Source organism: Triturus cristatus, chromosome 12 (assembly GCF_964204655.1).
Source record: "Triturus cristatus chromosome 12, aTriCri1.1, whole genome shotgun sequence".
NCBI lineage: Eukaryota > Metazoa > Chordata > Amphibia > Caudata > Salamandridae > Triturus > Triturus cristatus.
Genome location: NC_140595.1, coordinates 177,492,723 through 177,504,769, shown reverse-complemented (window position 1 = coordinate 177,504,769; position 12,047 = coordinate 177,492,723).

The window sequence follows — 12,047 nt, the reverse complement described above, 5'->3', positions numbered from 1 at the left end:
TTCTTGTGTAAGGGGTGTGTGTGACAGGGCCTGCTGGTGGGTGTAGTGTGATTTGGCACTGGGGCTCCCAGGTGATGTAGCTGTCCCCCCATGGAGCATACTGCCATGACAGTGAGTGTGAGTTCCTGTCCTAGCTATCTGACCTTGTTGTCTTGGTGTTTGTGTTTGCACTGGTCACAGGAGGGCCTTGTGCTGCCTACACCAGGGCCGAGTGTGCGCTATTTTGTCAGTACTTTCCCAATCTCTGTGCATTGCGCATGGTGCATGGGTATGTAGCTGGGCCATATGGGATGAGGGCAATTGTGTCTGATTAGGATTTCAAACAAGCATTTTGTGGCACCCACCCTCCCTGCATACCGAACATCCATTCTTGGGTTGGTGCTTCGTGTAGCATGGGACATATCATGGCCTTGCTTTCTCAATGGGGCATACACGTTATTGGCATTCACGTTGTTTTTGACTGTGGTTGTGGCCGGTGATGGCTTGGGGGTAGTTGCGTGCATTTGGTGTAGTTGGGGTGTGGATGGCATTACCCCCCTGCTACGTAAGTTGTTGGTGTACTCACCAGGCTCTGGAAGTCCTTGGAGTCCATGTACTCCCACCGGCGGAAGTGTGCCCATCACCTTCTCCTCCCAGGGATGGTAATGGATGCATATCCCGTTGTGTGTGTATGTGCAATAAAGGTGTTCAGCACAATCCTAAGTGCCTCCTCTCTGTCACTGCAGCTGTCTTGCCAGTTTGCATGCGTCATCTATGGCATAATTGTCACAGATTGAGCATCTGTGTGTATGTGTCCTTCGACAACATGCATGCAGTGCTTCATGGCTAATGATCTCTACTGTGCATGTAGTCCCTGGTTGTGTAGGTATTTCTGCAGGTTGCTCCACACAACGGGACGTGAATGCCTGATGATGTTGTGTCTCCTGTGCGCAGCTCCGCATTCTGTTGCCTGATCCTGTGGCCTTAATTTTGGTTGATTGTTCATACATTTTCTCGTGGTGACCCATGAGTAGCCTGACACTCCTTCCTTTACATACACCTGTTGCACTGTGCCTTTCTGAACTCCTTGTCTTTGTGTGCTACTTTTTGCGTAAATTCTCACCCCTTCCACCTGCTGCTGCCTCACCTGCGGCACTGTCCCACCTCGCCAAACAGACCTGAGACTCCCTCCCGGGCACCTCAACATGACGCATGAGCTCTACACCTTCATGATACTCTTCAAAATTGGTCTGTCTGAGCATTATTGCAAGCCCCCCATCAGCAGCTTGAGGCCATCACGGGTGAGTATTGTGCTCCATGTCTGTATTTGGTGTTACATTGTGGACCATGTGTGTCCTCGACCAGACTCAGATCCCAGTGTATGGATGGCTGGAGTTAGTTCCGCACTCAGGCATACTTTGACATATCCCCACACATATGTTGTGGACTCATGCTAAATGATGGAAACATAACATTTGAAAAGTATAATTTTTATTTTTGGCTCTGGTGCGTGATTTGTGCAAAGAAAAAGGGGCAATGCAGGGACGATAGAATCCAAAGTTCACAGGGGGGAGATGGGATCCTTGGCATTTGAAGTAATCAGAGTCCAGCCCACAGTGTTTGTCATCATTGGTCAGACTGTGACCAGCAAGTCCATGTGGCAGATGATGTCAGTCAATGAGGTGATGCTGTCGCACATGAAGGCCAGGTGCCAGACCAGGTGACCTGGGAGATGTGGATGGGCGGCTGCCTCTCATGGTCTTTTCCGTGGACGACCCACCTTCCTCGCGGGACCCTCATATGCAGGCCTTCACAATGCATGGGACTCTCCGTCGGACGAATCCTCCTACTCCTCCCTCCCTGTGGCTGGTGCTGGTCTTCGCCTGGTGGCACAGGGAGGGTTGCCATGTTGTCGGCAATCCGACGGAGTGAATGGCTAATGTCCCTTTGCACCGCCAGGAGCTCAGCCTGTCTTGACTCCATCCGTCCTTGGTGTTCCTATTGACTGGCGTAGAGCTCGGCCTGCTGGTTTTTTATCTCTGTGAGGGTCACCGCTACCTGGCTCAACACCCTGGTGTCCCGCCGGTATGCGGCCATGATGTCCTGTATGTGTGACATACCAGTGCCTTCAGCTGGCTGGTCAGGTTCTCGCCTCCGCCGTCCTCCACTCCCACCACCCCTGCCCACACGAGCCTGGGCTGCTGTTATGGGCACATCGGGTCTACGGGACCCCTGAGGGATGGCAGTGGCGGGGTTGTCTGCCTCCTCCTGGGTGCCTGTTGCACCTTGTCCCTCCTGGTCAGAAAGGCTTAGTTGTTCAGTGTGGGCAGGGCTCCACGGGGTCTCCTGGGATGTGGCAGTCATGGGGGTGGTGGTTGGCACAGATGTCCCTGAACCAGGTGCTGCAGGGGCTTGGACACCAGAGGGTCCAGGTTGGTCGGTGTCATCCGCGGAGTGTTGAGAGGCGTCGCTGCCGGTGGGGTCAGGTTCCTCCCGAGCCTGTGACTGTGAATCTTCCCCCCCATTGTTGGGGGGATGTTCTTCACGTTGCCCTGTGTGTGAGAGACAGACAATGTTAATGCTGTTTCATGCAACATGCATGTTTCATACACATTCAAGTTGGCACTGTTCCTCCAGGTAGTTGTATGTGCCTAGCATTCTCCTGAATGTTCACTTGTGGATGGGTATGTTGCGGGGGACAGATTGATATGTTTTCTCGAGTCTTTGACATGTCGAATTGCGGCTTGGGTGCTTCTTCAGCTATGTATTGGTCTTGTTGCGTTGCATGTCCATTGTGACAGTGGGTGAATCCATTGCCTGTCCTGATGGTGTTTTCTTGTGTAAGGGGTGTGTGTGACAGGGCCTGCTGGTGGGTGTAGTGTGATTTGGCACTGGGGCTCCCAGGTGATGTAGCTGTCCCCCCATGGAGCATACTGCCATGACAGTGAGTGTGAGTTCCTGTCCTAGCTATCTGACCTTGTTGTCTTGGTGTTTGTGTTTGCACTGGTCACAGGAGGGCCTTGTGCTGCCTACACCAGGGCCGAGTGTGCGCTATTTTGTCAGTACTTTCCCAATCTCTGTGCATTGCGCATGGTGCATGGGTATGTGGCTGGGCCATATGGGATGAGGGCAATTGTGTCTGATTAGGATTTCAAACAAGCATTTTGTGGCACCCACCCTCCCTGCATACCGGACATCCATTCTTGGGTTGGTGCTTCGTGTAGCATGGGGCATATCATGGCCTTGCTTTCTCAATGGGGCATACACGTTATTGGCATTCACGTTGTTTTTGACTGTGGTTGTGGCCGGTGATGGCTTGGGAGTAGTTGCGTGCATTTGGTGTAGTTGGGGTGTGGATGGCATTACCCCCCTGCTACGTAAGTTGTTGGTGTACTCACCAGGCTCTGGAAGTCCTTGGAGTCCATGTACTCCCACCGGCGGAAGCGTGCCCATCACCTTCTCCTCCCAGGGATGGTAATGTACTGGTCTGCGAGGCGCCCCACCTCCAGTGATGTTGCTCTGGGCGTACTCCTCTGTCATTTTCCTCTTGACAACCCTCCGCAGATCGTACCACCTGGTTTGGCAATCGTTCCTTTGTCCTTCTGATGGGTGCAACAGCATTCACCCTATCGACGATCCTCTGCCACAGGCGTGATTTTTCAGCTACGCTGGTCTGTCTGACCAATGTTCCAAACAGCTGTGGCTCGACTCTGATAACTTCATTGACAAGGATCTCCAGCTCCTCCCTTGTGAACTTTGGATTCTTGTCTGTGGGCATGGTGTGGGGTGAGGGTGTGGATGGTTGTGGGTGTGTGGGTGTGAATGTGACGGCGTGGGTCTGAATGTGAAGAGGGGGTATGTGTGAAGGAGGTTGTGGGAAGGTGTGTAAGTTAAGGTGGATGGGTGCAGTTGTTTGTGTGGTGTCTCTCAGCAGTGAGTCTGTTGCAAAGGCTCATGGTTTGTGTGTGTGGGCCCTTTTTATTGGTCAGTTTGTGGGTGGGGCTCAGTTTGAATTTTTGGTGGGTGTGTTATGAAGGGTGGTTGTGAGTTTGCCCCTCTGTTTGCCTGTTTGGTTGTGTCCAGGTCAGTCCTTTCCAATTTTTGTGCAGTGTAGACGTGTTTTGTGGTGTTGTGCGAGTCGAATGGACACTCCTTGTGCTGTTTTACAGTGTCCATGGTTCAGTACGGTACATGGGTATGAGTCGTACAGGCACACCCCCCCATGCGTTGTGTATGTACGGTGCGTACCCCGCCATTGCTAGGTACGGTGCGTACACCGCCATCGCATATGTGCGGTGCGTACCCCGCCATTGCTAGGTACAGTGCATACCCCACCATCGCTTATGTGCGGTGCGTAGCCGCCATTGCTGGGTACAGTACAGTGCATACACCGCCATCGCTTATGTGCGGTGCGTACCCGCCATTGCTAGGTACGGTGCGTACCCCGCCATCGCTAGGTACGGTGCGTACACCGCCATTGCTTATGTGCGGTGCGTACCCCGCCATTGCTAGGTACGGTGCGTACCCCGCCATCGCTTATGTACGGTGCGTACCCCGCCATTGCCAGGTACGGTGCGTACACCGGCATCGCTTATGTGGAAGTCATTCCCCGTGTACGAGACGGACGTTTTCCTTACAAATCGTAATTCGGTAAGCCGGTCCGGATCGTACTTGTACGTTCGGAATCTATTTTTACAAATTGTATGTAAAAGTGTCCGGGTCCGTGTCGTACAACTTTTCCAGACTCGAATTCGTAAGGATGGGGCGGATTCGTATGTATTTTTCACATACGAATCGTACTTCGTAGGTCGGACGGGACTCGTACGATTCGTATGTAAAAATTTACAGATACGAGTCGTACGGGGGAATAAAATACAGGATTGGAATCGGCCCCATAATGTAAAAATAAATTATACATATATACGTATAAAATATAATATATATACTCAATAATATTTACAAATCATTATTTTAATAACTTATAAATTGTAAAAAAATATATATATAAATACATATATACGCTCCTTCCTTCTTCCCTTTCTCGATCAGGAAAAGCACTCGCAGGGGTCTTTCTGGTTTTAGCAAAGTTTTTAATTCATGCAATCCATAAATAACATGACGCGTTTCGGATACTGCCTTTTTCCAATGTTACAAAATTACGCGCCAAGTAACGGCATTTTAAAAGAAATCATCAGTATCCGGTCACATGATGCGAGTCAAAGCACAATCAAAATTGACATAGGACCATACACATTCCGTTCTAATACAGGCGACATCTTGGAACGTCTAACAAGTGGTTGAATCAAAATGTCATACGCTAAATAAGCCTACTAAAGTAAGTACTATATAATACTTACAGTGATTATCATTAGACACATGGTTCAATGAAATCAGGACATTCTCGTGATTCAAACAAGTTGCGATTAATAATTTAGCCGTGTATCGGCATCTTTCCGCAAACCACCTATGACCTCAAGATCAGGGCATAACCATAGTACAATCATGCCGTGTATCGGCAAAGTCCTTTCTGTGCTTGATAAATTGCATGCATCACAAAGACCGTCACATCAATAAATCACAAGGCATGTATATAGGTCTAAACTGCACAAATTGATTCACAGATTAAAATTCAAATTACAATTAAAGACAACTTTCTTGCAAATCCTGCCCAGAAAACCTTACAATTGCTGATAACATACAGGTCTCAATTTCAGTCACCCAAATGTACAGCTAATTCTTCCCCTATATTCATTCCTTTGGGGGTCTTGGTTCCTAGGTCAATAATATATCTGGATTCAAGTCTACGCAACTTTCTGATCCTGTCCCCACCTCTAATACTAGCGGCAATCATATCCAAACCATAATAACGCAACAGATCCCTATTGCTGTTATGTTTTTCTGCATAGTGCCTTGCGACTGGATAGGTTTCATCTTTTTTGGCTATCGCCCTCATATGTTCTAATACCCGTATCTTTATAGGGTGTATGGTGCTGCCAATGTATTTCAATCCACAAGGACATTCCAAGCAGTATACTACATAAGTAGTGTTGCATGTGATGAATTTATTTATGGTTCTAGTTATTTTTAAATCAGTGACTTCATATGTGAGCGTTCTTCTACTTCCTGTACAGGCCTTACATCTGCCACAAGGGTAAAAACCCCTAAGCTCCCTTAGGGTCCCACCGGTCCTAGGTCTAGTATAGAAGTGGCTTTGGACTAGACTATCCCTCAGTGATCTAGCCTTTCTAAATGTTATTAGAGGGGCAACTGGAATGTCTGAGCCTATCACACTATCCGTTTTGAGTATATGCCAATTTTTTCTCATGATTTGTCTTGTCATTGGCTTCATTAGAAAAAGAGGTTATCATCCTGAACTTGTTGTCTCCTGTCATAGTTTTATTATCCTTTTTTTCATTTGACAGGAGTGTTTCTCTCGATATACTGTTAACCCTATTGAGAGTTACTTCTAGGAAATCTCTATTGTAACCTCTGATGACAAATCTATTCAGGCTAGCCTTGGCTGCTAATTCAAAATCCGAATTTCTCGTGCTATTGCGCTTTAGCCTTAAGAATTCACCATACGGGATACTCCTAACCAACCTTGATGGATGATTGCTAGCAGCGTGTAATAAGGAATTCCCAGCTGTGGGTTTTCTGTATAGTGACACATTCGGTTTGTTATCTATGATGGTTATCTTTAGATCTAAGAAGTTTACCGTATTGGGACTAACCTCTCCACTGAACTCCAAATTTACTACTTTGTGATTCAAATTGGCAATGAGTTCATTTGCTGACTCCATTGAACCATTCCACACAATGCACAGATCATCGATATAACGGTACCAGGAAACCACCCTACTCATATTGATGGTTCCCTGTGTTCTGGACAACTGCTCCTCCCACCAGCCTACGAACAAGTTCACATAGCTGGGGGCAAAGCAGGTGCCCATCGCAGTACCGGAGATCTGTTGGTAATACTCATCACCAAATACGGAGATATTGTTTGTCAAACAAAATTCAGTGAATTGTAAAATCATTTTGTTATGTTCTGTGAACCTCAAAGATTTTTTATTTAAGAAATAGGCCACCGCTTCCAGACCATGCTCATGATTTATACGGGTATAGAGACTTGTGATGTCCAGGACAATTAATTTGTACTCTGGATCCCATGGTTGATTTTCAATCCGGTTCAGAAAGTCTCGTGAGTCTTTAATGTACGCTGGAAGTTCTTTCACAAAAGGAAAAAGGAAAAAATCAACAAAAATTGATAAATGTCCCGTAAGTCCCCCTTGTGAGGAGACAATCGGTCTTCCCGGAGGTTTTACACAATCTTTATGAATCTTCGGAATGTGGTAAAAAGTAGACACCACAGGATTTAGGCATCGAAGAAAAAGGAATTCGTCCATATTTAGCATAGATTTGTCAAACCACATCTTGATAAGATTATGATACCTTTGCACGCTTTCCAAGTAGATGTTCTTATTGGTTTTACGATAGTTATTATTGTCCGATAGCTGTCTTAATGCTTCTGTATTATAGTCTTCTCTTGTTTGAAGGACTATATTGCCTCCTTTGTCCGAGGGTTTGCTGATGATCTCAATGTCATCACATAGATTCTTGATCGCTTCTCGTTGTTCTTTCGTTATATTCTGGGTTTTGAATCCCATTTGTCTTTTCCTAAGCATTTGAAGGTCTTTGATTACTGCCTCAGAGAAGACATCGATCGCGTCCGGAGACAATTGGGGTAAGAACTGAGAGGTGGGTTTAAATGGACTCTCATCCCTTTCTTGTTCAAAACCCAGTTGTACTGTTCTTTGAACCTGATCTAATGTTGGATTGATATGTTGCTGATTGTCGAGTCTAAGTGATTGCATCACCTCTAATGCCATAAGATCATTCCCCGTTAGAGCATCAGTTACCAGATTCGGATTAGATTGTATCTTGCGTTTCAAGAAATTAGGTTTGGTCTTAAAGTACTTGTGAAGTTTGAGTTTGCGAGTTAATTTGAAAAGGTCAATACGTGTTTGAGCATACTCCCATTTATTCGAAGGACAGAAAGTAAGTCCCAATCTCAGGACTTGCTGTTCCGCAGTTGTTAGAAATTTCGATGTTAAATTCACTATAGTTAGGTTTTCTGGTTCCATTTCTTCGTTTTCCTGTTGCGAGTAACTCTCCTTTGCTCGTTTGACCCTTCTGCTCCAGCCCCCCCTCCTTGTTTTTCTTTTGCTGATTCCGGGGGCCTGGTTTTTCCTCCTCTCAGCCAGGTTTGTCTCAAAAGGCGGAATTCCTCCTGAAAAGGGGTTTTCCCGAATGTTATATTCCTTACTCCTTCATCCGAGGATTCTCCACCTGTTAAATCTGACTCCGAGGTTTCGATTCTGACCGGCTCAGGTCCGCTTTCCTTAGCTTTTAACTCTTTGCGTGGTGCATCGAATTTCCTCGCAAAGGTGAGTACTCTTCCCTGAGCGTAATCATGTTCGTCTCGCTCAAATTTCTCTTTTTTCCTTTGCTTAATTTTCGCTTCATACTTCACAAGTCGTTTCTTCATTTGCTCTTTAAGCTCCTCTATTTTGTTCTTGTCGTCTTCCTTATTGATTTCCTCCTCCATTCTTTCTATCTCCAATAATGCTTTGTCTCTGTCGCTCCAGGCAAACTTGACAAGAATAAGTAGCATTCCTTTACAGTAATTTGGGGTCAGGGTTCTCATACGCAGGAATCGTATATATGCGTAAACCTCTAGGTACGCGATCTACGTCTATATAACTTTGTAATGACCTAGCCTCCCACCATTTTCTTTGTTCGCGTTCATAGAGTCTTTCTAGCGCAGTGAATTTCGATAAAAAATTTGTAGTTCCTGGTGGCATGCGACTGTCTGACTGCTGTGAATCCATTTGTGTAGTTTTTCTAAACATGCCTAGTGCCGCTTCGCGGCGCTCTGATACGTTGAACATGTTTATGGATTGCTGTCCTTTAAACCCGTAGAAAGGCCCCTTCGTCCTGCCTCATATAAACGGGGAACGCGAGTAATAAAATTAGACTCGCTTACCCGACCATCGTTGCTGCTCTTCAGGCGTCCTCCGACACTCCCAAACCGCAGTTTCTCTAGATCGGGCGTTCCTCAGGCGGTGCGTTGGAAATTTTAATTCTGCTCCACTGCACCTTGGGCCAGCGCACTCTCGGACGGGTGCTGTAACGCGGAGATGCAACCGCGTACAATATACGCTCCTTCCTTCTTCCCTTTCTCGATCAGGAAAAGCACTCGTAGGGGTCTTTCTGGTTTTAGCAAAGTTTTTAATTCATGCAATCCATAAATAACATGACGCGTTTCGGCTACTGCCTTTTTCCAATGTTACAAAATTACGCGCCAAGTAACGGCATTTTAAAAGAAATCATCAGTATCCGGTCACATGATGCGAGTCAAAGCACAATCAAAATTGACATAGGACCATACACATTCCGTTCTAATACAGGCGCCATCTTGGAACGTCTAACAAGTGGTTGAATCAAAATGTCATACGCTAAATAAGCCTACTAAAGTAAGTACTATATAATACTTACAGTGATTATCATTGGACACATGGTTCAATGAAATCAGGACATTCTCGTGATTCAAACAAGTTGCGATTAATAATTTTTTACATTAACTAAAACAGTAGAGAAAATATTGGATAGTGGAGGGGATAAAATTACTATTCCCACTCCAGAGAGTGTAACAATAGGGAACGTGTTTGATAGCATAGGGATAAAAATTGCTATTCCCACTCCAGTGAGTGCAACAGTAGGGAAAGTGTTGGATAGTGTAGGGGTAAAAATTACTATTCCCACTCCAGAGAGTGCAACAGTAGGGAAAGTGTTGGCTAGCATAGGGGTAAAAATTACTATTCCCACACCAATAAGTGCAACAGTAGGGAAAGTGTTGGATAGCTTAGGGGTGAAAATTACTATTGCCACTCGAGATAGTGCAACAGTAGGGAAAGTGTTAGATAGTGAAGGGGTTAAATTTACTATTCCCACTACAGAAAATGCAACAGTAGGAAAAGTGTTGGATAGCGTAGGGGTAAAAATTACTATTCCAACTCCAGAGAGTGCAAGAGTAGGGAACGTGTCGAATAGTGTAGGGGTAAAAATTACTATTCCGACTCGAGAGAGTGTAACTGTAGGGAAAGTGTTGGATAGCAGAGGGTTAAAATTAACATACTTATCAATTAATACTTTTGTATTTAAATAACCAATACATAATTAATTAACAATAAATTCTGAATAGCAAGAAATTAAAATTAATTATTACTTTAATAAAGCTAAACTATTTCCCACCCTATTCCCATATAAACCCAAAACCCGCTCCTAAAATAACGTAACACAATTATTATAAATATAAATTCATCAATTAATAAAAATCAATTACCAATTAATATTTAATTAACAATAAATTATCAATACTAATAAATAAAAATGTATAATTACTTTATTATAATTAAATTACTTCCCACCCTATTCCCCTATTAACCCACAACCTGCTCCTAAAATAAATTAGCACAATTAATATAATACTCAATTAATATTTGTTACCAATTAATAATGAATTAACAATAAATTATCAATACCAATAAATAAAATAAAAAATTACTTTATTATAATTAATTTACTTACCACCCTATTCTCCTATAAACCCACAACCCACTCCTAAAAATAATTACCACAATTAATATAATTATCAATTCATCGATGAATACAAATTAATTACCAATTAATAATTAATTAATACATTATCAATACCAATAAATAAAAATGAATATTTCCTTTATTATCATAAATTACTTCCCACCCTATTCCCCTATAAACACACAACACATTCCTAAAAATAATTAACACAATTAATATAATTATCAATTAATAAAAAATATTTATTAATTGATAATTAATTAAAATAAATTAATTATCCATACCAAAAAATAGAAATATAATTACTTTCTTATATTTAAATTACTTCCCATATTATTCCCCTATAAACCCATTACCCGCTACGGAACTAAAACGCAAAATTTTATTAAAAATGATTAATAATTTCTAAAAATGATTATTTAAATTACTATAATTAAAATACTTACCACCCTAATCCTCTATAAACCCACAACTTGCTACGATACTAAAACAGAAAATTTACTTAAAAATAAATTACTAACTTCTAAAAATGTAATACACATGTTTAAAAATAAAACTACAATACCTAACAAAAAAATATAGAACACATACATATAAAATACATTCTAAAATACATAACACTAATATAAACATCGATATTATTAACAACGCTATTTTTGAAAAATGATATTACTGACTTTGATATTAACAAAAATTATATTTCTTACCTTCAGGTCAATATTCTGGTCACCGATATTCTTGATGTCAATATTCTCTCCCTTTGATATTTCCAACAAGATTTCTGTAGTTCGAAATAAAAACTCGATATTATGTCTGTGCACCGCCTGCATGAAATAGGTCAAAATAGACGCTTCTGACTAGGAGGAAAAGTGTGTAAAAATGGCAAATGTTTCTCACTGTGAGGCTTTAAAAAATGGTTGTTAAACATGAGGCACGATCCAATTGACTCTTTGAATCATTTTTTGTAGAGTCCAAAAAATCAATTTTCTGATGAAAAACGATGACCCCGGACCTGTCAAACTTTATCCAGATGGTCAGTAATGGTGATTTTATTAATGTTTAACCTTTGGACAGTAAATGACTGTTGGATGTGAATTCTCACTTTTGGAACTATAAGTGTGTTTAGAGTCATTTCCTTGCTGAAATTGGTCAAAATAGAAGCTTCTGAGCAGAAGGAAAACCGATACAAATGGCAGTTTTGGTCACCGTGAGGCTTTAAAAAGTGGTTATTCAACATAAGGCACGATCCAATTGACATTTTAAATAATTTTTTGTACAGTCCAACAAACCAATTTTCTGCTGAAAAATGATGACCCCGGACCTTACGAACTTTTTTCAGATGGTCAGTAATGGTGATTTTTTAATGTTTAATCTTTTGACAGTAAATGACTGTTGGATGTGAATTA